The sequence below is a fragment of the Pan paniscus genome, chromosome 2, assembly GCF_029289425.2.
Source record: "Pan paniscus chromosome 2, NHGRI_mPanPan1-v2.0_pri, whole genome shotgun sequence".
Taxonomy (NCBI): domain Eukaryota; kingdom Metazoa; phylum Chordata; class Mammalia; order Primates; family Hominidae; genus Pan; species Pan paniscus.
In genome coordinates, this window is record NC_085926.1 from 189,362,071 (window position 1) to 189,387,510 (window position 25,440).

Below are 25,440 nucleotides of genomic sequence, written 5' to 3' on the forward strand. Positions count from 1 at the left end.
ATTCTACTTTGAATTTAAGTTTTTTTTAGTTTATAGGACAAATGTGATAGCGAGAATTTTAGAAACTTGTTTACTTGGGAAAATAACATTTGTCAATCTGTTGATCCACCAAAAAAAAAAAAAAATCACGAAAACCTCAATTTTTGGAGATCGCTGGTCTCTAACTTATTAAGATGCATTAAATAAGTTGAGTAAACTATACATGTTTTACTTCTTCTGAATACTAATTTCTACTTAAGAAATAGTCGAGGCTACAAAAAGAAGCAATGGGGAAAGGATTCCCTATTCAATAAATGGTGCTGGGATAACTGGCTAGCCATATGCAGAAGATTGAAACTGGATCTCTTCTTTATGCCACATACAAAAATTAACTCAAGATGTTTTAAAGACTTAAATATAAAACAGCAAACTATAAAAACCGTGGAAGACAGCCTAGGTAATACCATTCGGGACATAGGAACAGGCAAAGATTTCATGACAAAGATGCCAAAAGCAATTGCAACAAAAGCAAAAATTGACAAATAGAATTAAAGAGCTTCTGCACAGCAAAGGAAAATATAAACTGTAAACAGAGTGAGCAGACAACCTACAGAATGGGAGAAAATTTTTGCAAACTATGCATTCAATAAAGGTCTAATATCCACCATCTCTAAGGAACTGACATTTACAAGGAAAAAATAACTACCCCATTAAAAAGCAGGCAAAGGACATGAACAGACACTTTTCAAAAGAAGACATACATACGGCTAACAATCATCTGAAAAAAAGCTCAAAATCACTGAACATTAGAGAAATACAAATCAAAACCACAATAAGATACCATCTCACACTAGCCAGAATGATGACTGTGAAAAAGTCAAAAAGGAACAGATGCTGGTGAGGCTGCAGAGAAAAAGGAATGCTTATACACTGTTGGGTGGAGTATAAATTAGTTGAACCCTTGTAGAAGACAGTGTGGCAATTCCTAAAAGACCTAAAAACAGAAATGCCATTTGACCCAAGAATCCCATTGCTGAGTATATACCCAAAGGAATATACAATTTGTTCTATTCTAAAGACACATGCACACATATGTTCATTGCAGCACTATTTACAATAGCAAAGAAATGGAATCAGCTTAAATGCCCATCAGTGATAGACTGGATAAAGAAAATGTGGTACATACACACCATGGAATACTACGCAGTCATAAAAAAGAATGAGATCATATCATTTACAGGAATATGGATGGAGCTGGAGGCCATTATCCTTAGCAAACTAACGCAGGAACAGAAAACCAAATATTGCATGTGTGAGCTAAATGATGAGAACATATGGGCAAACAGAGGGGAAAAACATACACTGAGCCTTTCAGAGGGTAGAGGGTGGGAGGAGGGACTGGATCAGAACAAATAACTAATGGGTACTAGGCTTAATACCTGAGTAATGAAATAATCTGTTCAACAAACTCCCATGACACAAATTTATCTACGTAACAAACCTGCACATGTTCCCCTGAACTTAACGTGAAAGTTAAAAAAAAAAAAAAGAAATAGTCGATAAATTAGAACTCACTGTGTGTTTGGACTGAATAGCATTACCAAGACAGTAGTTGCAACGCTCACAACTCCTCTGCGAGGTAGGGAAGGCTGCACGTCTCACTGTACAGAGAAGGAAGCTATTGAGTGGCAGGGCCAATGTGGCATAGTGGGCTTGGTTTCCAACGAGCACGTGTGATTGCCTCTGGAGCTTTTAGATCAAGTTATTTAAATATAGCTAGCATAGTCATGAAATAGAAGGGTACATTAAATAGAAAGTGGGGTAGTAGGTAAAGCTTCTGTGTAGCCTTGCAGAAGTCAGATAAATTCTCTTGGCCTTAGTTTACTCAACTGTTAGACTCTGTTTAGTGAAGCCCATTTCCAGCTATGAAAATCAAGTTTTTTGCCATGTCGATAGAATGCAATAGGAAAGAACAAAGGAATAACAAGTATGTAAAATTAAAAAAAGAAATGCGGTTAAGGGCTCTCTCTCTTTCTCTCTTGTAGGTGTGGGTGTGTGTTGGCGGGTGTCCCCTAATGGAAATATGAGGTAACTGTAGGGACAAATTATAGGAAATAGAAAATACATGACAGAAAATACATGTCCGTATATTGATACAGACAATGAAATTGGTTGCTTTTTGTTTATGGTATTGGTGGGAAAATGACCCCCTCATTAATCAGATGGGACCAGGTGGCATAAAGAAAGCCTGGGTTATCTTGGTAAATGCCTAATCTTTCCTCTCTTCCTCTATCCTGTTCTACTCTATTTTGATGGACATGTTCAGCACTTTTTGATCTATAGCAATTAAAAGAGAGCTTTTGCTGATGGAAGCTTGTCAGGCCTTTGAATCTGACACCAGGACCAGAGGGAGAGCTGCATCTGCCATGGGAGTCTGGGCTGTCAGGAGATGACAGGGGCTTGCCCTTCCAAGGGGAGATCGCCTTTGGCAGGAGTAAGTGCTTTCACCCAGAGGCAGCCCTGCTAGCGAGATGAGAGCAGTGTGCACTGAGTTAGCAAAGTCAAAGGAGCGAGCTGGCAAATAGAATCACATCACATCTGCCAGAGAAAGTGATCAAAAGCAACAGGACCCAGGCAGCTGGCAAAAGGTGACCCCTGGATACTGGGCTGCTTCAAAAACACAGCTGATCCCAAAGATTGTGACAAGTGAATGAATGTGCTCACTGTAAGTCTCTGCCAAGTTAAATAATACAGCTCTCTCTCCTTCCTTCCCTCTCTTTTTCTCTTTCTTCACTTTTTAAAAATCCATTCTATCTAGTTTACTACTGATACGGTTTGGCTGTGTCTCCACTCAAATAGCATTTTGAATTGTAACTCCCACAATTCCCACATGTTGCCGGAGGAACCTGGTGGGAGGTGATTGAATCATCGGGCGGGTCCCGTGCTGTTCTCGTGGTAGTGAATAAGTCTCACGAGATCTGATGGTTTTAAAAATGGGAGCTTCCCTGCAGACGCTTTCTTCTCGTCTGTCGCCATGTGAGATGTACCTTTCACTTTCCTCCATGATTGTGAGGCCTCCTTAGCCACATGGAACTGTAAGTCCAATAAACCTGTTTCTTTTGTAAACTGCCCAGTCTCGGGTATGTCTTTATCAGCAGTGTGAAAACAGACTAATACAACGACTTACAGATTATGAAGAAATAATGTTTTGTACAAGGTGTATACTTTTGGATTTTGGGTGTTCTGATTAGACCCCATTGATTTCTTGGGAACACTGCCCCTACTAATCTGAATGCTTCTGCAAGCAATAGACTATACTTAATTGTCTTTTGTCTCCCATCAGTTGAGAGCCACATGTTTAAATGAAATGAAAAACTGTTTCATTTCAAATTCAAAAACAGTGTATTTTGCTAAAAGCCATGCCTAAGGAAGAAAAGTAGGGTATTTATTTCTGTATATAGAAGGAATATTTTAATCTCCTGATTTATGGTTCCTCGGCCACAGTCTTTGTTTGTTCTTTCATTTAGCCTTCAACTTTATGAAGAGAAGAGGTCATTTTCTCTTGAAATTTAGTTTTCCATTTTCTTTATAATCAGATGGTAACTATTTCAGATGCACTCTCAGCAGGAAAACATTGAACATTTTTAAATAAATACATTTACTGCAACTAAACCAGCCATAGCATGTCTGCTCATTAAGGTTTGAATTTTGTTAAATGTTTGCTAAAAACATATCCTTATGTCCTAGAAAAACAATTCACTATTCCATTGCAGATATATACATCGAGGAAACTGAGGCCCCAAATGATCATAGGATCTGCCTCATGTCACCCAGTTTATTAATGGCAGAGATAGTTCTTGAACTATTTATCCTTGACTCCCACCCTTGTACTCTTTCCAGCCTGCTGTGCCACCTCCCTCTCCAAGTAAAAATCTATTATCCAGTGAGACTCAATCAATGATTACTACATTCTTGTTATTCAGAGTGTGGTCTGGGAACTAGCATCATGGACAAACCCTGGCAGCATGTTAAAATGCCGAATCTTAGACTCCACCCCAGACCCATGGAATCAAAATCTGCATTTTTAACTCAATTCCCAGAAGATGTGCAGATTGAATTGTATGATAAACCTAAGAACCTAAGTTCTCAGGTGAAACTTTTTAATTGAATAATATATTTCATTAGGTTTTATAGGATTGTAAAACATGTGCATATTTTTATTTTAACTGTTAAGGCTGTTAATTATTCTTTAATTTAGCTTGTTAAATGACAGAAGTTTAGCACCATCCATTTATTTAAGTGCAAAAGTAAGAGTGATCTCTAACATTAGGCTGGCTATTAGAGAAAGTAAGACCTTTGGGGGCTGACATTCAAGGCCTTTCGTAGTTTGGCGTATAATAGGGGGCTGTGATGGTATAAACAGATTGCTAAATGTGAAATGGACAGTTGTTAAACTGGACTATCCCTTTTCACTGAGAAATACACAATGCATTACAAACTCAATCTTAAAACATTCTTTGCAAACATAAGTTGAAGGCAGGACATTTTCTTGTCCTCTTCCTTATAAGTGAATAGCAGTGGTAGGAAATGGTCTGCCATCACAAACTTAAACTATTTAATTCCTGCTTTGGAATGGAGGAGCACAGGTTTTGCCTTTGCACACTTCATTTTGATTCATCTCTTATTTTCCCCTCCTCTCCATCTGTATAGTCTGTGCCTTGTCCTCTTGTGTCTCACTGTTCCAGAAATGTATTAAACAGTCGTATTCTTCCAAATCATTTTCTGTGATGCCAACAGAAATGCCTTTAAAAAACAAAACAAAACAAAATCTGATAATCTGAGCTTAAAACTTCCAATGTCTTCTATTCTTATAAGATTAAGTAGAAACTTCTTAATAGACCTACATCTTAATGTCCACCATGATTTGGCTCTGACCCAATTTACTAATGCAATGTGTTATCCTTGCTTGTGCTCTGGATAAGAAAAAGAACATTCCTGGTCTATAAAAGGCATTATGGGAAAAATGGGAGAAATTTGAATTTATTCTGTAACTTTGATCTGTGTATCACAAGAAGTATTGCATCAATGTCAAGTAATTTTACTAATTTTATTAATTGTAATGTTTATGTAAAAGAACATCCTTCATTTTAGAAAATTACACTCAAGCGTTTAGAGTGTAATTCTGTTTGCAGCTTTCTCTTTAGAAAGTATTATACATATATATATGTATTTATGTACCCATGTATACATAGTCTGTGGAGAGAAGGAGTCATATGAGAGGGAAAGAGAGAAAGTATGCATGGGAATGCTGAACACATGCAGTAACATGTTAACATTCAGAAATTTAAGACTTTTAGGATTTCTTTGTGCTATTACTACAACTATTCTGAGTCTAAAATTTCAAAATAAAAAGTGGAAAAAAAATAAATTTTTATCAGCTTGTCATGTGGATCATCCTGCTGCCATTACATTTCTGTTATAAGATAGTAATCCACAAAATAGTTTATTGACTTATTTTTTAATGGAATGAATCTTATGAAACAATAGGCTTACTATGATTCAAGTTATATATGTTATATACACCTATCTATTTTAGTATAGAAAATAGACTAAACGGTAAATATACAAATGTTAAGGATAGTTGTCCTTTGGCAGTGGGATGATGGATGATTTTAACTTATATTTTCTTTTGCTTATCTGTTTTTTCATAATTTATTCAAATGACTTTTTAAAAAATAGAAAATAAAATTATTCATGCAAATTATTTGTTAAACTTTATTTCATTTTGTTTTGAAATTAAAATTACAAGTAATGTATTTGCATCTCACTTTGCAAAATATTAGTGTCTATTTTAACATTGCTTAATCAGCAATTAAATGATTTCTCTAATATTTTGTTTTTCTTAGTTGTTGACAGAGAAAAACAATTGAAAAAAATATTGCTTTTTCCTCAACCATTAATCAATAGTTGTCATCTACTTTAACACTTGAATTTTTACTGTAGCTGCTAGAAATGGACACACTGAGTGGTTTGGATAAATATATATACCTTTGTCATGAACCCACTGGCAAAAGTATTATTAAGTGCCAAAGAGAACAGAAGTCAGGTACAGAGAAAACCTAAAGAGATAAACACCCTATATGTTATTTCTATTTAAGGGACAAAAGTAGTTATATGTTTGTTCAGTGACTAATTCGTTGCCTAAATAATTGCATTTTGGCCACACCAGGACACTCATTGCTTATCAAAAGGTATTTGCTAATTAGTAGTTTTCACCTAAAAACAATGAAGAACAGAAAATTGAAAAAGGAAAGCTAAACTCTTTCTTAGGGTTTGACTTTGTCCTCTTCCATCATCAGTCTTGGGAGAAAGACTCTGTACTTTTGGAAATTAACAATACTTTTTTTCTTATTTTTTTCCCTACTTAAAAACCACAAATACTGAATCTAAATTAGAAACTTTGTAATTCCAGTGCAAAAGGTAACTCATTTATGTTTTTCTCAAGCAACACACACACACACACGCAGATGTACATGGACACTCACATGTACATATTTATTTTACTAAAATGGGATTCATATTATTTTGAAACACATCCTTTAAAATTGATATATTGTAAATACCATTCCCTCTAAGTGTTGTTCCACTACAATTTTACCATAAACAGCTGAAGTTAATTTACATTTATTTGATATTTATAGCTTTCCAGTTTTTTTCTTACTCCCCTAATAAAGACAACACTTTGATAACTATCCCTCTAGCTAAATATTTGTGTACATTCTTAAATGTTTTCTTATGATAAACTCCTAGAAATATGATGAAAATATGATTAAAGACTGCATTTAAAAATATTTGTGATATATGTTTCTTTTTTCAGAGTGTGAATAACGTTGTATACTCAAACTCTGAGAAACACATGTATGCGGCATAACGCTGGGTATTATCTATAATCCATGTCAACTTGATAGCTTAAAAATCCTGTCTTGTTTTAAGACACATTTTCTTGATTACTAGAAAGATTAATCTTTTAAATATACTTGTCAGCTATTTATATTTTTTCTTATGTAATTTATCTTTTATTTTATAACTAATGCTAAAATATGAAAATGTTAGAGATGAAAAAATTCTTGTTTTATATTTTTAAAACCAGAGAACTTATTTTCAGATAAAGTCTTAGAAGAAAACCTTATATGGAATAGATAACGTGTACCTGAACAGGTTGAAGTAGGAAAGCAAGACTTAGCTAAAGATGTTTGAGCAGGGTAGTGGACATTTTCAGAATTAATGGAATAGAGAAAAAAATGAGAGGAAAAAAAAAGCAAAAAGAAAAAACAAATGAACAAAAAAAACAAGCCCCAAACAGGTGAAAAACAAATATAATTATGTGTTAAAGAAAACATTATTCTAATGCTTATTAAAGACAGTAAGAAAGACTTTGTTAAAGCCTTGTGGGAGGATGACTATCAAGATAAGTGTAAGGACCACTGAGATTAGGTCTTGCATTGGGAAGAGAGATTGAGCTTGACACCGAATGTAAAAAGGAAAAGTAGGAATTTATAGCCAAGGAGCAGAGTGAGGGTCGCTGGATGAAAAATTGCTAAGAGGAAACATCAAGGATCGAGGTGGTATTCCGGCTAAATGTACTTAGTAGGACCCTTGCTGAAGGCAAGCCAGTGTGATAAGACATCCAGTATGGGAAGTGAGGGATTTGATTAGATATCGAAGGTGGAGGACTTTCACTTAACTGACTTAGCCAGATTTGTGCTAAAATTGGACCATGCAGAGATGATGTCAGAAGTCTAAAGGTCAAGACTTGTTGGAAAATTGCTCATAGGAACCTGAGTAGAGTTTGGCCAAGGAAAGAATCTTTGTCACATACAAGTGAGGAGAGAAAAAGACCTCAGTATTTATCACAGGCCAGGTCAATTGCAAGAATACCTTTTTACTGCTTTTTTCCTCACCCTCTTTCAAATTCTTTAGGGAATTCTTAAACCTTGGAGAATGTTTCCAATTTAATTCAGTCTAATGTTTAGAAAAAAAATAAGAAAACCAGAATTATGATAACTTAATTTTTGGTTTCTCCTATAATGCCAGAGCTGCAGGAGTATAAGGGAACACTGCCTACTTCAGTGTTGAATGGACAAGTAAATCACCTGTAGGTCTGGGAGGAGGGCCTGGGTTCTGCATTTCTATTAATCTCCTAAGTGATACCCTTGTCACTGCTCTAGGGAAGACAATAAGGGGCAAAATCAGCTGAACCCTCTTATTTTATAGACAAATTACTTGAGAGATGTGGGGACATCTACATCTACCTGTATGGCAAAGTACATGACCATAAACCTTTACACACACACACACACACACACACACACACACACACACACACCCCTACCTACCCGGGAATCTGGATGAAATGTAATAGAGCTTGAATTAAAGTAAGAGTAATCTCCAGGAACACCAAGGAAAGTGCACTGAAAACTATTGACCTGATTTTCCAAATGAGTCTTAGAGAGGGGAAGGTGACTTGCTCAAAATTATATCTTTGTAAGCCCAGTGTGAGCACTTGCACCATTATTCAATAGAACCTGAAGAAAATATTGACACATAACAGTGGAAGAATTCCTGCATTACCACATAGTAAAACTTACTGTAATGCTACTATGATGAAAACAACAGTAACAACTGGAGAGAGGGGGCAGTGGAGATCAGACGTGGTGAGTTTGAGAGAACTGTTAGACCTCCAAGTGGAGATTTGATGTGGACAAATAGACACATTCCTCTGAAGTTTAGGAAAGAGGTTTCATATGGAGATTTGGAAGCATCAGTGTAGATATGGCATTGAAACCCACAGAACTGGATCAGATCACTAGAGACTGATTGTCTCTTGAGAAAATAAGAGGTCTAAGGATGAATCCTGGGACACTCTACAGTTCAGAGCTTGGGAATATGAAGTGGAACCAGAATCAAGACTGAGAATGAGCGACCCATTGTAAAGGAAGAAAACCAGGAGAAGGCAGTGTCCTGGCAGCCATAGGAATAGGAGAGAAGGCAGAGAATCTGAACATATTTGTTGGTAGGAGGGTTGTTGTGAAAGTTCCCTCATGATTACCTAACTTATTGATGAAAAGGAAAATTATTAACTAAGAGCGATGGTGGAGAAAGATAAGGTGGAAAATGGCTACTGACGCATTGATTTAAAAAGACAAAGTGAAACGAACATGGAAACACTTCAATATGTGTGTGTGTTTATGATATAATTTATGTTAAAAACATAATATCCTATATATTAGTTATATGTGATATTTTATATATAATATATATATCATAGAAAAGAATATAACAAATACATATCAGATTTCCCCAGAGAAAGTGGAGAAGGGAGAAACCTAGTTTTACTTTATAAACACCTATATTTCCTTTTGAATTGTTATAGCAAACATACTTTACTTTTGAGTAAAGGTAAGAAAAAGTAGTTGGTCTTGCGGACCTTTGTTAAGGAAGTAACAAATCTGACACAAAGGTAACAATAACCTTTGTGAGACTGACTGCAAGATGGCTCAGGATTCCCAGGTCCTTGGAAGACATTTGGGTCTTACTCAATGAAGGCCCTTTGTACTGTGAGGGATGGTCTGTGTTATCTTAGTCAGCTCGTGCTGCTATAACCGTGGACTGGGTAGCTTATAACAACAGAAATTGATTTCTTACAGTTCTGGAGGCTAGAAGGCCAGGATCAAGGTGCCAGCATTGTTGAGTTCTTGCGAGGGCCCTCCTCCCGTTTGTAGACTGTTGACTTCTCATGGTAGGCTCACATGGCAGAAAGAGGGTGAGAGGGTCCCTTTTGTAAGGGCACTAATCCTACTTAAGAGGGCTCCGCTCTCATGACCTAATTATTCTTAAAGGCCCCTCCTCTAAATATATCATGTTGGAACTAGGATTTTAACATATGAATTTTGAGGGACACAAACATTCAGCCCTCTGTGTATGCCTTGCAGAGCCATTTCTTCTTTGGATGTCTCACTGTGGGGATAATAGGGTTTTTGGGTAACTGTAAGATTTTGTTGTTATTGTTTGTTTTTGTAGTAAAAACCTCTGACATCAGGTACCTGATACTGAGATAGATATTCAGACATACGGTGTTTTTTCACATAAAGTCAACATTTCCCAAGAAGCTGGCCAAGTTCACCTAGAAGCCTTCTGTTTCACTATAATTAATTTCTCAAGCCTAAGAGTTGCTATATACAGGGCTTTTTTGCCTATCCTAGAGAAGTACTAGGACAAGTTTCTAGAGATCTCAGAATTGAGGGTCTCTGAATATGGCCAGATTACAATCTATAATTGCAGGTTTAGGGCTAATTCTTGATAGCATTAACCTCACCCAGAGTTGATCTGTGAATCCTTGTGCCAACCTTTAGATCTTCACAGTCATGTATAAACTCAATAGGAATACTGGCTAATGACTGCTGGCTTTTGTGCTAAGCTGAGGCCATGTGACAGCCCCTACTTACTCCAGAAAAGCTAAAGAAATCTTTGGGATCTCTATCTTGGATTCCAGTGCTTCCAGTGGCAGTTAGGGCTATGGTCTTCCTGGGATTTTTTTCCCATGAGAAGATAAGGTAAAAGATTTCTGGGGGCAATCAGGGCACAACCAATCAGCTCTAGGGGGCAGCCTGGACACCGTCACTGACCTGGAAGTAGCTCAGGTGCTGATTCTGCCTTCAGGGTGCACACACCCTTATGTGATGAAGGAGGAAACTCATGGGGTTTCTGGACAACCTGGCCTTCAGAGAAGGACCTAGGGTTAATCACTGGGTGTTCCTACACCTACTGTGAGCTTCAGAAACAATTCTGGGCTCCATCAGAATTCACAAATGATTGAGAATTTTGTAACTTTGGAGCATTTCAGAGATGGCCTGATGTACTGCTAAGTAGCTGAACAGATTTTGGGGACATTGGGGATACCATACCTAACTCTATAGCCCAAAGTCTTTTTCTTTTTTTAGACAGAGTCTGGCTCTCTTACCCTGGCTGGAGTGCAGTGTCACAATCTCAGCTCACTGCAACCTCCACCTCCTGGTTCCCAGTTCAAGTGATTCTCCTGCCTCAGCCTCCCGAGTAGCTGGGATTACAGACACCTGCCACCACACCAGCTATTTTTTTTTTTTTTTGTATTTTTAGTAGGGACGGGTTTCACCATGTTGGCCAAGCTGGTCTCGAACTCCTGGCCTCAAGTGATCTGCTGGCTTTGGTATCCCAAAATGCTGGGATTATACGTGTGAACTACTGCACCTGGCCTGGCCCCTAAATCCTCTTAATGCCAGGAATCATCTTAGGGTTTGGGGGCTTCGAGTGAAGGCAAGTGCTCACAATTAAAAACACTGGAATTTTCTTAAAGAAAAGGAGGCTCCTTCTGACAGCCACTGGACATTTTGGGGGAACCATAAATTCTCGAGATCCTGTCTCCGAGAATAATGTCTCTGTTCCTTCCTTCTACTGTGGTAGGAAGAAAGAGTTAAATTGAACCCTCTGAGGTCAGAAGAAACAGTTGGAATTGTGTGAATGAGGTTCTGGAAAACTAGATTTCTGAAGCTAGACACTAGCAAGATTAGGTCTGTTCTAGAAGCCATTAGGAAGACCCAAGGTGAGGTTCTGAGGCCCTCCAGGCTCTGTGGGAAGAGCATGAGAAAATCCCATTTCCAAGAATGAGATTAGTCCTGGAATGCTGCTGCAATTCCATTGCTGGCTGGCTTTTGCTTCTGGGCATGGCTGGCTGTCTCTGGCAAATTTTCACAGGTTTTGGCCTATTTAAAAGAACAGCCCTAATACTTAGGAGATCTGTGGGTGTTTAGGTAAATTATTTATGGCCTGAAATCTTTTACATTCACTCTCCAAAGGAGTAATGCAAAATGGATGAGGCCTGAGTTCTACCTCAATGCATAAACCGTGCTCAGTCTTCTTTCAGAATGGTCCTCTCTGTGTGGAGTCTTTTGGCAACCTCTGTGGTTTTTAAACTTTTATGGCCCAGACTTCGCTGAAGGTGAAGCAGGTGTCCGTGTAATTTTATTTTAGCAGTAACATTCTTGTGGAATTGTTGTTTGATTCTCTTCTCTCATTGGGGTACTTCTGGGCTGAGTTTTTAGCAGGGGAACACTGGCTGTTAAGATTATTTAAAATTTTAAAATAATACAGAGAGGAAATATTATTTTCATTTTGCTGAAGAAGAAATTTACAGTATGATAAATTACTTTACCTAATATTACACAGCAGATAGTTGAGTCTTTTCTCCTGTAATTCTGCTTTAGTTTATATTGCTTTTTAGCTTATAGAATGCCATCAACATCTGTTATATGTGGGTAATCCAATGATAGTTTCAGGTCATGTCAAATCATAATTCTCATTCTTTGGACTTTCTACTTTGCGAGAAAGACTTTAGCTCCAAAGGAGTGTATGTAACTTAGTAACTTGGTTTTATTTCTTTGTGAATATAAGACAAAAATCTTGCTTGGGTCTGGCTGAAATTATTTATCCTCTGACATCTGTAGTAAAACTTATTTTTCCCTTGAAAAATTAGAACTTAAGTCCTGAGTATACCATTTTTGTTTGAGAATATTGACGACCCCATTTCCCAGCTTTCTGATGATTCTGACTGCTTAGTACTGACTCCCTATTGCACATCTGTGTGATCATGCCTGATGCTCCACCTCTGTGAGCATGTATGCATGTATTTGCTTGTCAGCTCAGAGTATTGCTTCTGTGTGGATCAAGTTAGATAAGAGATGTGAAAAAGATTTGTACCTTCTTCTAAAAATATGAAGTGACATTATTGTATTTGAAAACAAAAACCAGAATGAGCAGGAGCCAAACTGTTTTCCTGGGATAATCTGCCTCTAAATATATCAATATAATGAACTAATTGGTCTGTCTGCACACTTACAGATGAGTCGGAAAGCTCAGCTTGTTTCTAACATCTGTAGGATATACATGTCTCCCTATTTCCCAGATCCTGTTGGTCCTTGGCTACTTTTAATTGGTTATGTGTTACTTGTGTCAGCAGTACTCAGCGAGGTTTCAGTGTGACTGTGATTATTGGCATCTTGAGGACAACTGTGTTACAATTCACTTGTCAATGGCTTATGCTGGGAGTTGCCATAAAATTGTGGCCCAAGTATACCTTAATGGGTGGCCAAGTAGAGATATTTATTTCCTTTATTCTAAAAGAAATGCAAGTGCCATGATGGTTTCTGGAACTAAAATATTTAACTTTTGAAATAACATGGTCTTTATCCCCGAGGTACATTAAAATGATGGTGCTCTATTTTCATTTAGTTATTCGCTTGAATGAGAATGTGAGTAGCTGAAAGGGACCAAAATATCTGAGTTGCCTTTTTGAGAGGAATCAGAAATTGGTTGCTAATGGAGAAAACTTCTGAACTCAAACTCATAATATATTCTGTATTTTTTGCAGAAAATACCTAAATTACCCATGAAACTTTTATGAACAAGGCAATTTTTGAAGCTGAAAAGCATAAAATCATGTCGAAGCTCTCAAAGTGAAGAAGATAAAATTGTTCTTCACCTCCTTGCCAACCCCACCCCTGCTTTTTTGGCCTAGTTTTTTAGTGGAAAGTTCTCTTATAAAATTGCTCTTCTTTCAGTTCCTCTTTTCTGAGTGATTGATGTCTAGAGAATTCTGTTTTGCCTTGGATAACTTCAGAGAATACATTTTTCTTCACTGGATTCGGTACATATTTGTGTCTGTACTATTTTTTTTGGTTCCAAAGGGTGGGACACCATCTTTGGCTTTTTCTGAATCTTCTCTTCATCCTTATTTTGTGGTTATTATAGAAGATGTTAGAGCATCAGACTAGTATTCATTTGGAAATATAGTGTAAGTCAGAGTCCTAATGGGAAAATGGAAACCATATTAGTTATTTAAAGTAGAGTAGATTTGCTTTGGGATACCATTACACAGATATTGATGAGCTGAAAGAGCAGAAAGGGAATACTGGTGACCTAGAATCATAGGTACAGGAAGAGCCTGGGACAAAGACCTATGTGGCTGGTTTAGTGACTGCAGAAAGAAGTTGCAGGCTTGACCAGGTGTCACTGCCAGCGCAGCTGCAGGGGAAAGGAGTAAGGCAGGAAAGAACTCCTTGTCCCTCTCCTCCCATCTCCCACTATTACTCTATTATGCTGCCTACTGGCAGAAATTCAGTTCCCAAACTGGGAATTGTTGTTTGCCATGTTTTGAGCCCCAACATCACAGAGTATAGAATGAGTTTAGAGGTAAGAAAAACTGGATAATGAATCAGCACAATCTCAATAATTTTTGACACAAAGAGTATAATTTGTTAGTTTACTTTCTCTCTATTTATATACTATCATCGGTGCAGGTTCCTGCAATTAAATATGTAATAAAGTTTCATCAAGTGGCACTTTGAATTACTAATTTTCAACTCAATGCATTTTTATTCTATAATTCATGACTTTCCATTTGTTTCTCTGTAACTTTGGTAGCAAATATTTTAAATTAGCATTTGGTAATTCATAATATGGAATTTTCACCTTCTGTGCTGATTTTAGAACTTAATTTCCATGTAAGTTGCAACTACAAACCATCTAATAATCTAGCAAACATATTAAATCAATTTATAAAGAACCAAAGTATGTAACAAGTTATTTTCCTCTAAAGAGAAAATAATTTGAGAACATATATAGCAGAATTTTTAGAGAGGGAATTTAGAGCTCATGTAATCAATGAACCTTGTTTCTAAAGTTACTTCCACATAATAGTCAATTCCTTCTTTACAGATTTTAGTGCTGGACTGAGATAGTAGTGAAAAAATAAATTTAGAGATAAATATACTCTTGACACACATGTTTTATTAACCCAGTTTTCTTGAATTTTACAAATTGGAAATATTTCAGGTGGATGAATAAGTAAAACACATGCAAAGAGAAACAAGAATAGGCTAGATTGGGATGTTAACTCAGCTTGTTAAAAAGGCTTATATTTAGAATCTACAGTAACAAAAAGGCAAGCATTATCCTTTTTTGCATAATATTCTTTGAGGAATGCTCTTCCTATATACTTACAAGAAAATAATTTGATTTCTTTAGTGGAAGAAATTACCAAATAGTTTATTACAGTGAGGCAGGAAGTGTGCATAGATTAATTTAGCAAGCAGTTATTGCAGTCCTTCTGTAATGGAATAGAACTATGGCCTATCCTACAAACTGGGAAGCCAGGAATGGGGTCAAAAATTGACTTGCTTTCTGATCAGTGCCGCTTGTTAAGCACTCCCACTCACCTGAACCATTCAACAGATGTTGAAACATCTGCTTTCCAAAATATTCATTTTTATTTTGTGTTTTTGCTCCTGCCTTTCTGTTAGCATGAAATGCCCTATTTTCCCCCCTTCCTATTGAAATTCAATCTATCTTTCAAGACCCAGTTCGAATGCCATGAGTTTCATAACCCCCTCCTCCAGATTCAGTTAGTTTTAATCAGTTGCTTCTTCTTTACTCCTAGAAGATTTTGCTCTATCATTTTCTACATCTCCCACACAAATAATTCCTTATTTCAGATAGTGTTCTCCTTTGATAATAGTACCATGGACTATTATGGATGAAAGCTTTATATTCTTCGACCCAGAAAACCATACATATTTATACACAAATGCATTTTCATAGGGTTTGCTAAGAAGAGGTAGAGAGTTTGAAAGGTGGACTGTTTAAATATCTAATGCGCAATCGTTCTTGGTAATGAAATGCCTGATGTTTCCCTTCCCCTCTCTTCTTTTTCTTTCCTTTGTTTCCTTTTCCTTCCACCATCTTTCCTCTTTATTCCCTTCCCTTCCTTTCCCTTCTCTTCCCTCCCCTCCCCTCCTTCCTTCCTTTCTTCCTTCCCTCCCTCCCTCTCTCCTTCTTTCCTTTTCATTCCCTCCTTTGTTCCTTCCTTCCTTCCTTTCTTCTCTCTTCTTTCTTTTCAGTTTATTTATCCTTTATTTAATACTGGTTTTTATTTTTTAGTGACTCCAAAATTTGGAAACTTTTTTTCTTAGAATAGAAACGTATTTTAAGAAAGAAAATTCACTTAGAAGCAAAAATTGATATACTTTGAATAACTTTGTTGGGGAAAAAAAAACTGCATTACTCCGTTTCTAATATTATGTCCTCACCAACATCACAGAATTAAATAGTGGAAAGAACACTAAACTTGGTGTCCAAAAATATGAGATCAACTTCAGGATCTACCAGATAATAATATTGTGAACTTCCAAATTAATGTAATATCCCTGAGCTTACTACAACTCTGTGAAATAAAAAAATGAAAGTACTATAGGATTGTGGAGATTGTGTGAAATCTATATGAAAGCACTTTGTGAACTATGTACCACATTATTTAAGTTGTAGAAGTTGTTTTCATTATCATTATGAGTAAGAATACGTAGATTATAAGATCATATTTAAACATGAACATCAAATATTTTCTAGAATATAAAACATTTCAGGGAAACAAGAAAGAGTACTTAGTGACCCGAGGCAGTAAAATTTATCTAAAATGCCTTAATTATTGTTCATTATATAATACCTCATTTAAAAAAATCAAAAGTGAGATCTAAAGTTAATTTGCATTGTATGTATTGAATTAGCACCAGTGAAAAGAACTATAATACAGTAGGAGTGGAAATGATCTTACTACAGACAATTCTGTCACTTAAAAAATCATTTCTTGACCCAGATTCTGTGTGTCAGATGTAGTATCTCTATATTGCAAGGAGTAAAGAGCCCGAGAGTGGTAGAATTGGAAAAAAGCTTTGTTTTTCCAGACATTACTTTTTGTGGTTTAGTTCTCCTCAGAGTGATTAAGTGCTGGTTGGCCTTACCTACCTTTAGGTTTGTACTTTATTAAGAGACCCTGATGGATTAATGGTACATAAGTTGTATTTCCTGGGATTCTGCTTGTCAGGAGCTTAATGCTGAAAGCAGATGACATGTAAACTGCCCCTGCAGCACCCATTACACTCAAATAAAATAGTCAATCATGAGTGTGTACTACATGGAATCACTACTCTTTTCATTTTGGTTTTAAAAATGTGAGGCTTTAAAACTGCAGAGAAAAAACATAGAGGCCACAATATTTTAAATTAAACCTATCATTTACAATAAAGGAATGAGCCATACTTAATTTTTAATGTTCCAACATCTTTTGACTTTTCCATTTACAAGCTGTACAATTTTATGCAAGCTGTTTTTTTCCCCTCTGAGTCTCAATTTCCTTTCCTGTAATATATGAAGAGGTTGAGCTATATCATTTTTAATAATCTTTGAAGTCTCAAAGATGCATTTGATTACTTAAAATAATGGTTTACCATAAAATCCCTGGAAGATAACCTAGGGAATATCATTCTGGACGTGAGACCCGGCAAAGACGTCGTGACAAAGATGCCAAAAGCAATTGCAACAAAACCGAAAATTGACAAGTCGGACCTAATTATACTAAAGAGCTTCTGCCCAACAAAAGAAACTATGAACAGAGTAAACAGACAACCTACAGAATGAGATAAAATTTTTGCAAACTATGTACCCAACAAAGGTCAAATATCCAGCCTCTATAAGGAACTTACACAAATTTACAAGAAAAAAAGCAAACAACCACATTAAAAAGTAGGCAAAGGAGATGAGCAGACACTTTTCAAAAGAAGACATACCAGCAGCCAACAATCATGTGACAAAAAGGTCAATGTCACTGATAGTTACGGAAATGCCAATCAAAACCGCAATGAGATACCATCTCACACCAGTCAGAATGGCTGTTACTAAAAAGTCAAAACAATAACAGATGCAGGAGAGGTTGTGAAAGAAGGGAAGACTTATGTGGTGCTGGTGGGAATATAAACTAGTTCAGCCATTGTAGAAAGCAGTTTGGCAATTTCTCAAAGAACTTAAAACATTACCATTCGACCCTGCAATCCCATTACTGGATATATGCCCAAGGGAATGTAAATCATTCTATCATAAAGACATGTGCATGTGTCTGTCCAATGCGGCACACTATTCACAATAGCAAAGACATGGAATCAACCTATATGCCCATCAATGGTAAACAGGATAAAGAAAATGTAGTACATATACACCATGGAATACTATGCAGCCATGAAAAATGAGATCATGTCCTTTGCAGGAAAATGGATAGAGCTGGAGGCCATTATCCTTAGCAAACTAATTCTGGAACAGAAAAACACATACTGCACGTTCCCACTCATAAGTGGAAGCTACACATTGAGTACACATGGACACAAAGAAGGGAACAACAGACACTGGGGCCTACTTGAGTGTGGAGGGTGGAAGAGGGCGAGGATCAAAAAACTACCTATTAGGTACTATGCTTATTACCTGAGTGACAAAGTAATTTGTACACTGAACCCCTGTGACATGCAATTTACCTATATAGCAAACCTGCACATGTACCCCTGAACCTAAAAGTTCAAAAAAATAAAATAATATTTTAATGAGCCCTCTACATATTGTTTCTTTTTAAAAGAATAGTATTTAAAGAGAATTATAATCTCAAAAATATCAATAGAATACCTTTTTCTTACATAAGACTTTTTTGGTCTAGCATGTTCTAGTTACATGTGCCTAATTATAATAACAGTCTTTCTCATTCACAGAAGTATTTAAAATAATTTAGCTTGCCTGATGCTCCCTAAGGGAGTATTTTGTATTTCTACAGAATGAGAAACATTATGTATTTGTGTGGGCACACATGTAAAATTACGGACAACGATGTTAGTGTCTACAATAAAAAGATCAACTTAGAAATTCGTGATTTGCTTTCTGTTTCTACATCTCTGTATGCATCTATACAAAGTGAAACACTTTTAAGTTTAAATTAGATAATGTACATGCTTTATCACATTACTAACTGCCAAAGATTACTAGTAAGTAGTGCTTGAATTCATTCATTCAACATTGATAGAGTACAAATATGTGGCAGACATTGCAAAAGACAGTGGGGGTAGGAAGAAGAAAATATACTGCACAACCTCAAGGAACACTGAACCTAGCTGCCTAGGGAACACATATTTGACTATATAAAATAATAAAATGATCTTGTAGCTGAGATTAGTTCAATGAGATTGTATGAGAATACACAGAAAGAGAATTTTCTCAGTCCCTTAAGAGAAAACAGGCACCGCTTCCTGGGTGATGTTCAAGCTGAGTCAAATGAGGAGGATGTGCAGAAGTGCAAATGTTTAAAGAGCATTTTTTCCAGAAATTCATTCAAAACATTCATTTCAATATGATTGAAATGTCAGTATTCAGTATATGCGTTTCAGTATGACTAAAATGTGGGCTACAAGGCAAATTTGGTAAGATGAAGCTGCAGAAATCGGCAGTGACAGACTGTGGAGGGCCAAGTTGATATTTTATTTTGAAGACTGTGGGAATTCAATGACCTGTTTTAAGCATGGGAGGAAATGGGAAATAGCTTGAGTGGCTCTGCAGTTTAGAAGGATCATCCTGTTAGTTTTGTGGTGAAAATATTGAAGGCAAACAATCTGGGGGCAGGGAGAAGAGCTAAGCTATTAATATAAGTGGCAAGGTTCGGAAGCATCAGGAATTGCAGGTAAAGAGCATCTGGTAGAACAAAGAGACCTTTCGTGGGTAGCCTCATCAGGCCTCAGTGATTTGTGAAAAACAAGGGAATGGGAAGAATCGAGCATAATTTCTGTGTTCTGGGTTAGGAAAGGCGGTGGTTCCACTCATTGAAAAGGGAGGAGATTTGGTGGTAAAGCATTGAGTGATTTTGTGGCCCTGAAATAAGTAGACAGAAAAGCATAAAGGGCATTTAGCCATCGAGGTTGGAAACATAGATCTGTGCTTTATCAGTAGAGTTTATTTGAAATTATAAGAGTGGATGGTGCCACCCAAGGAAACAGAATACAATGAAATCAAAAGAAGAACAAAGATGGAACTCTGAGAAATACTATCACTTCAGGTGTAACCGAAAGAAATTGAATCTATGAAGGAGGTTGAAAAATTACCACAGATATTGAAGGAAAAACAGGCAAGAATTACATTATGGAAGCCCTACAGAAGACAATTTCAAGAAAACTTGGTCCAGACATCTACATATTTAATAGATTTAAAGTAAAATCAAGGCTGACGTGTTCATTTTATTAGAAATAATGGAGTAACTGCTTAACCTTGTGAGAAAAATTTCCCTGGAAAGACAGGGATAGAAATTTTATAGCTGTAGGATGAGAGCAGAAAGGGAAGGAGAAAGTGTAGATTACCTGTAAAGAATTTAGTTAAGGGGAAATCAGGACAATTAGATGATGGCTGGGAGACCCTGAAATTAAATTTTTTTTTTTTAATAATGAGAGAGAGATTTATGTTTATTTATATATGAAGGGAAAGAAAGCAGTAAGGGAGCTGTCGAAGGTACCAGAAGAGGATGTTGTGAGGTCTCTCAGGAAGAAGAGAGTACTATTTAAAGCACAGGTTAAAGGATTATGTTGAGACTTGATATAAGATAAACCTTCTTGTGAGACTGGAGAGAGATGATAAGAATGAGTGGAAATATATCTATATTTATCGATGGACAGAGATGGCTAAAAATCAGGGAACTGAGTGATGATTATTTCTTCTGAAATAAGAGAAATTTTCTTTGTAAATGAATAAACTGATGAGATATCAATATTTTTGTGGATTTTTAAACTCTAATTTATTTGCACATACTTTCTCATGGTCTCTGTGGAATTAAAATGCTACCCTTAACATAGAAAACTATTTTCCCTATCAAAAGTTGTGCAGCATGATATTCTGACACATTTTTTCAATTGTTTTTTATTGCTGTAGGTGTCAGTGTTTGGTACTTTACCATGGCACGCGTTTACATACAAACGTGACCAGAGAACTACAACAAATAGTTTACAGGAGGTGAAGATTATAGAGGTATCAAAACTCTGTGTATTTAATGAAGTGAATGTATGATTAGCTCAGCTTCTAAGAGACTGGAAGTTGAGAGCCTAGGGTGTTTCATAATGTTGGGCTTCAAAAATATATTTTTGAAATTGTCTCCAAGATAGGTCACATGTACCATGATTGAATTTTCTAGAGCACAATAATTTGTTAAGTGTAAACCTTTAACATATATTAGTTTGTAGCTATATTTTGGCATTTTTAAAATTCTGCAACTGCAAGCCTGAAAAAAATAGAAATGGCCTTGACCTGCCTTGTTCACTGAGATGCCCCATGCTTGGGCAGTGGTAATGACTCTTAGACATATAATCTAGAAAGCTTCTATTTCAAGATCACATTTTTGAATATTTTTTCCCATTTAGGAGTATAGTAGAAACAGAAGAAAGGGGAGACGCTTGTTAACAGAGCTTGTTATTATATTTAATAACATGTCATTGTGTGGAAATTAAGACTTATCCATTGTGAAACTAGTTAAGTAAATCCACATAATAGAGCTGTCGTATTAAATCAATGATCAGACATCACCCGCTTTTGCATGCTTCTGGCTTAGTTTATTGTTCATAGCAGCTGAAAAAGGAATATATATTTTTCTTTCTTGATTTTATTTTTAATGTACAAATAATAGTTGCATACATTTATGGGGTTCAATGTGATGTTTTGATATATGTTTACAAGGTGAAATGATTAATTGGGCAAATTAACAAAATTATCACCTCAGATACTTATCATTCTTTTGTAAAAAAAATTTGTAAGCAGTAAAACTTTACTCATATGCAACTCTACTCTTTAGACGTCTTACAGAAAGCCCTACTTAGAACTAGAAGCAAAAAAAAATTCATTCTGAAAAACTTAAAATAGAAACATACAACTCACTTTTAGCTAGGGTTGCCAGAGAATTTCAATTACACATTATTGTACTTTATATTAGGTATGAGATTGTATGGTTTTTAAAGTCCATTTTCCCCCCAAAATTCTCATTTTATTTTGCTCTAAGATAAATGAGAAGCATAATAAGAATATGCAGTGTTCACTTCCTACTATCTGGAGCACTCAATTTGTTTTGTTTTTTAGTCTATACACTACCCACAAGTCTATACATTCTTTTCACACCAGCACTGAAACATTTTATATAATAATGGAACAGCAAGTTCTTTTTTGAAGAGGAATATTTTTATTCATCGAGAGATGCTGTTCTTTCCAGAGATATGAACATTATGTTCAAAGCAGCAACTCCAATCTAAAGGAAATGTGGAGGGAGCTATTTTCAAAGTGGCAACAGGAAGATTTGGATATTTCATCCAAATAAAGAGGTTACTCAAAATTAACCAAACCCCTAACACTCAGAGAACAGCATACCGAACTTTCAAAAGGCGACCCGTGTTCAGGTATCTGGGGCCTCTGCTGTACGTAAGTACATTACCCCACAGGGGAATTGAGTTAGTGTATTCAGAACAACTGGTTCTGCTGCAAACCCAAGTTGTTTGAAAATGGACTTTTATTTAATTTTACCTCAGAAAGACTTAAAAAAAAACGCAGTAAAAGGAGATACAGATGCCAAATGAGCAGGGTTTTTTTGTAATAAGGCTGCTAAATATTCCTTACCTTAAATGAGTTCCATAAGATAATAAACAAGATGAAACAAAATGCCTTAAAAGATTCGGGGGGATGGGGAAAATAAATTTGTCCCTACTGAGTAGGTAATACCCAGTGCTAATAATAAGAACAATTTCAGTCACGTACCATGCATGAGACTCGACTGAATATTGGTTTAAACATACAAAAGACATTTTTGGACAATTGGAGCATTTGAGTATGGACTGGAGGTTGGATGACATTATGGAAGTATTGCTCAGCTTTTGAGATGTGAAAATGGTATCACAATTTTATAGGGGAATGCCTCTATTGTTAGGAGAGTATGCTGAAACATTCAAGATAACATGATTTTAAAAAAAGACAACAAAACAAACAAAACCAACTAGACATTTAGCTATTTCATTGTTTCTGAGATGCCACTGATTGTCAGAAATATCATTATTGTTTATACAAACAATTAAGAGAGAAAAATGCTGCCAATAAAAAGATAATGCTTTCACATAAATTTGCATTTTATTTTATACATACTGGCAGAGCTTTATAAGTCATTTTTGACAGTTTGTAGAATTATATGTCCATTTTATGGATACCTTAAAAATGAACACAAACAAAATAATTGTTTACATTTTCTGGAAGCTCCTCCCCATTCAGAGTCTGACTCTTCTGGTTCATGTTTGGACTCACAGCCATCCATATCCATGCCATTTCTCACAATATCACCCTTTGTACCATTAGGAAAATCGATGTCACAGCATTATTTCAAATAATGCTTCACTCATTAATCTGGAACTTTATTCCAAGCTGCGGATACCCATTTTGCAAGTTTTGAGGATGATGCTTTTGATATTTGCATTCGGGCAGGCAATGACATTACAACTGCCACCAGGCCACAGCAATTATAAGACACCACCAGCTTTAGACACATCCCAGTTTTATTTTATTGTACTTTTTAATTGATATATCATATTTTTAAAAGGGCACATGTGATATTTTGATATATGAATTTACAATGTGTAATGATAAAATCAGGGTAATTTTGATATACATCTCCTCAAACATTTATCTTTTTCTCTTTGTGTTGGGAAAATTACAATTCTTCTCATAGCTATTTTGAAATATACAATCAATTATTGTTAACTATAATTTTCCTATTGTACTATCAAATACTAGGACTGATTATTATTATTTTTTTACCTAATGGTATTTTTGTACATATTAGGCAACTTCTCTTCATCTTACTCTTTTCTTCTCGGCCTCGGTAACCACCATTGCAGTCCAAGAATTCCACATTTTTAGCTCTTGCATATGAGTGGGACAACATGATATTTGTCTTTCTGTGCCTGGCTTATTTCCCCTTATGTAATGAGCTAGAACTCCATCCACATTGTAAACGACAGGATTTTATTCTTTTTTTATGACTGAATAGTATTTTATTGTGTATATATACCAAATTTTCTTTTTCCACTCATCTGTTGATGGACACTTAAGTTGATCCCATAGCTTCGCTGTTATGAATAGTGCTGCAACAAACATGGAAGTGCAGATACCTCTTCAATATACTCTTTCCTTTCTTTTGGATATATTCACAGCAGTGGGATTGCAGGATCATGTGGTAGTTCTATTTTTATTTTTTGAGGTTTGTTTTCCATAATGGCTATATTACTTTACGTTCCTACCAACAGTGTAAAGCATTTCCCTTTCTCCATATCCTCACCAGCATTTGTTATTTTTTGTCTTTTTGACGACAGCTATTCTAACTGGGGTAAAATAATATCTCATTGTGACTTTGATATGCATTCACCGGATGACGAATGATGTTGCACATTTTTCATATACTTATTGGCTGTTTGTATGTTTTCTTTTGAGAAATGACCCATTTTTAATCAGACTATTATGATTTTGCTATTGAGTTGTTTAAATTACTTATGTATTTTGCTTATTAATTCCCTATCAGATGGATAGTTTGCAAAAAATTTCTTCCATTCCATATTCTTTGTTTTGCAGAAGCTTTTTAGTTTAATGTAATCCCATTTGTCTATTTCTGCTTTTCTTACCTGTGCTTTTGAGGTCTTACCCAAAAAATCTTTGCACAGACCAATGTGCTATGTTGTTTCCCCCAAGGTTTTCTTCTAGTAGTTTCATAGTTTCTGGGCTTAAATTTAAGTCTTTAATCCACTTTGAGTTGATTTTTCTATATAGTGAAAGTTGGGAATCTAGTTTCATTATTTTGCCTATGGAGATGTATTTTTCCCAGCAGGAAGAGACTGTCTTTTCTCAAATATACCTTCTTGTCAACTTTGCCAAAAAGAGTTGGCTGTAAGTGTGTGGATTTACTTCTGGGTTCTCTATTCTGTTCCATTGATTTATGTGTCTGTTTTTACGTCAATACCATAAATAGTACCATATTGTTTTGGTTAGTATAGCTTTGTAGTACAGTTTGAAATCTGGTAGTGTGATGCCTCCAGCTTTGTTCTTTTTGCTTATGATTGCTTTGGCTATTCAGTGTCTTTTGTAGTTCCATATGAATTTTAGGATTTTTTTTTATATCTATGAAGAACATCATTGGTATTTTGTTAGGGAATGCATTGAATCTGTAGATTGCTTTCGGCAGTATAGACATTTTTAACAATATTAATTATTTTAATCCATTAGCATGTAATATTTTTCCATTTCTTGAGATTTTTTTAAATCATAAAGTGATGTTTGAATTTTATCGAATGCTTTTTCAGCATCTATTGAAATGATCATTTTTTTGTCCTTCATTCTGTTGATGCAATGTAACACATTGATTGATTTGCATATGTTGAACCATTCTTACATTCCTGGGAAAAATCCCACTTGATTGTGGTGAATGATATTTTTAATGTGTTGTTAAAT

The 25,440-nt window shown here is 35.8% G+C and overlaps 1 long non-coding RNA gene across 19 annotated transcripts in view; it reads left to right on the forward strand.

Annotated features, from left to right (window-relative positions):
• Positions 1-2,899: 2,899 nt before the first annotated feature.
• LOC106634637 (uncharacterized) overlaps positions 2,900-25,440 on the forward strand; it is a 176,845-nt gene continuing 154,304 nt past the window's right edge. For 4 of the 19 annotated variants that reach the window (XR_008624965.2, XR_004670883.3, XR_004670882.3 and 1 more), the window contains exon 1: positions 2,989-3,074. This is a non-coding gene — a long non-coding RNA (uncharacterized LOC106634637). Of the gene's footprint in view, positions 3,075-20,847; positions 20,944-25,440 lie in introns of all 19 variants that reach the window. The other 15 variants (XR_010111716.1, XR_010111717.1, XR_010111715.1 and 12 more) reach the window with 12 other exon arrangements.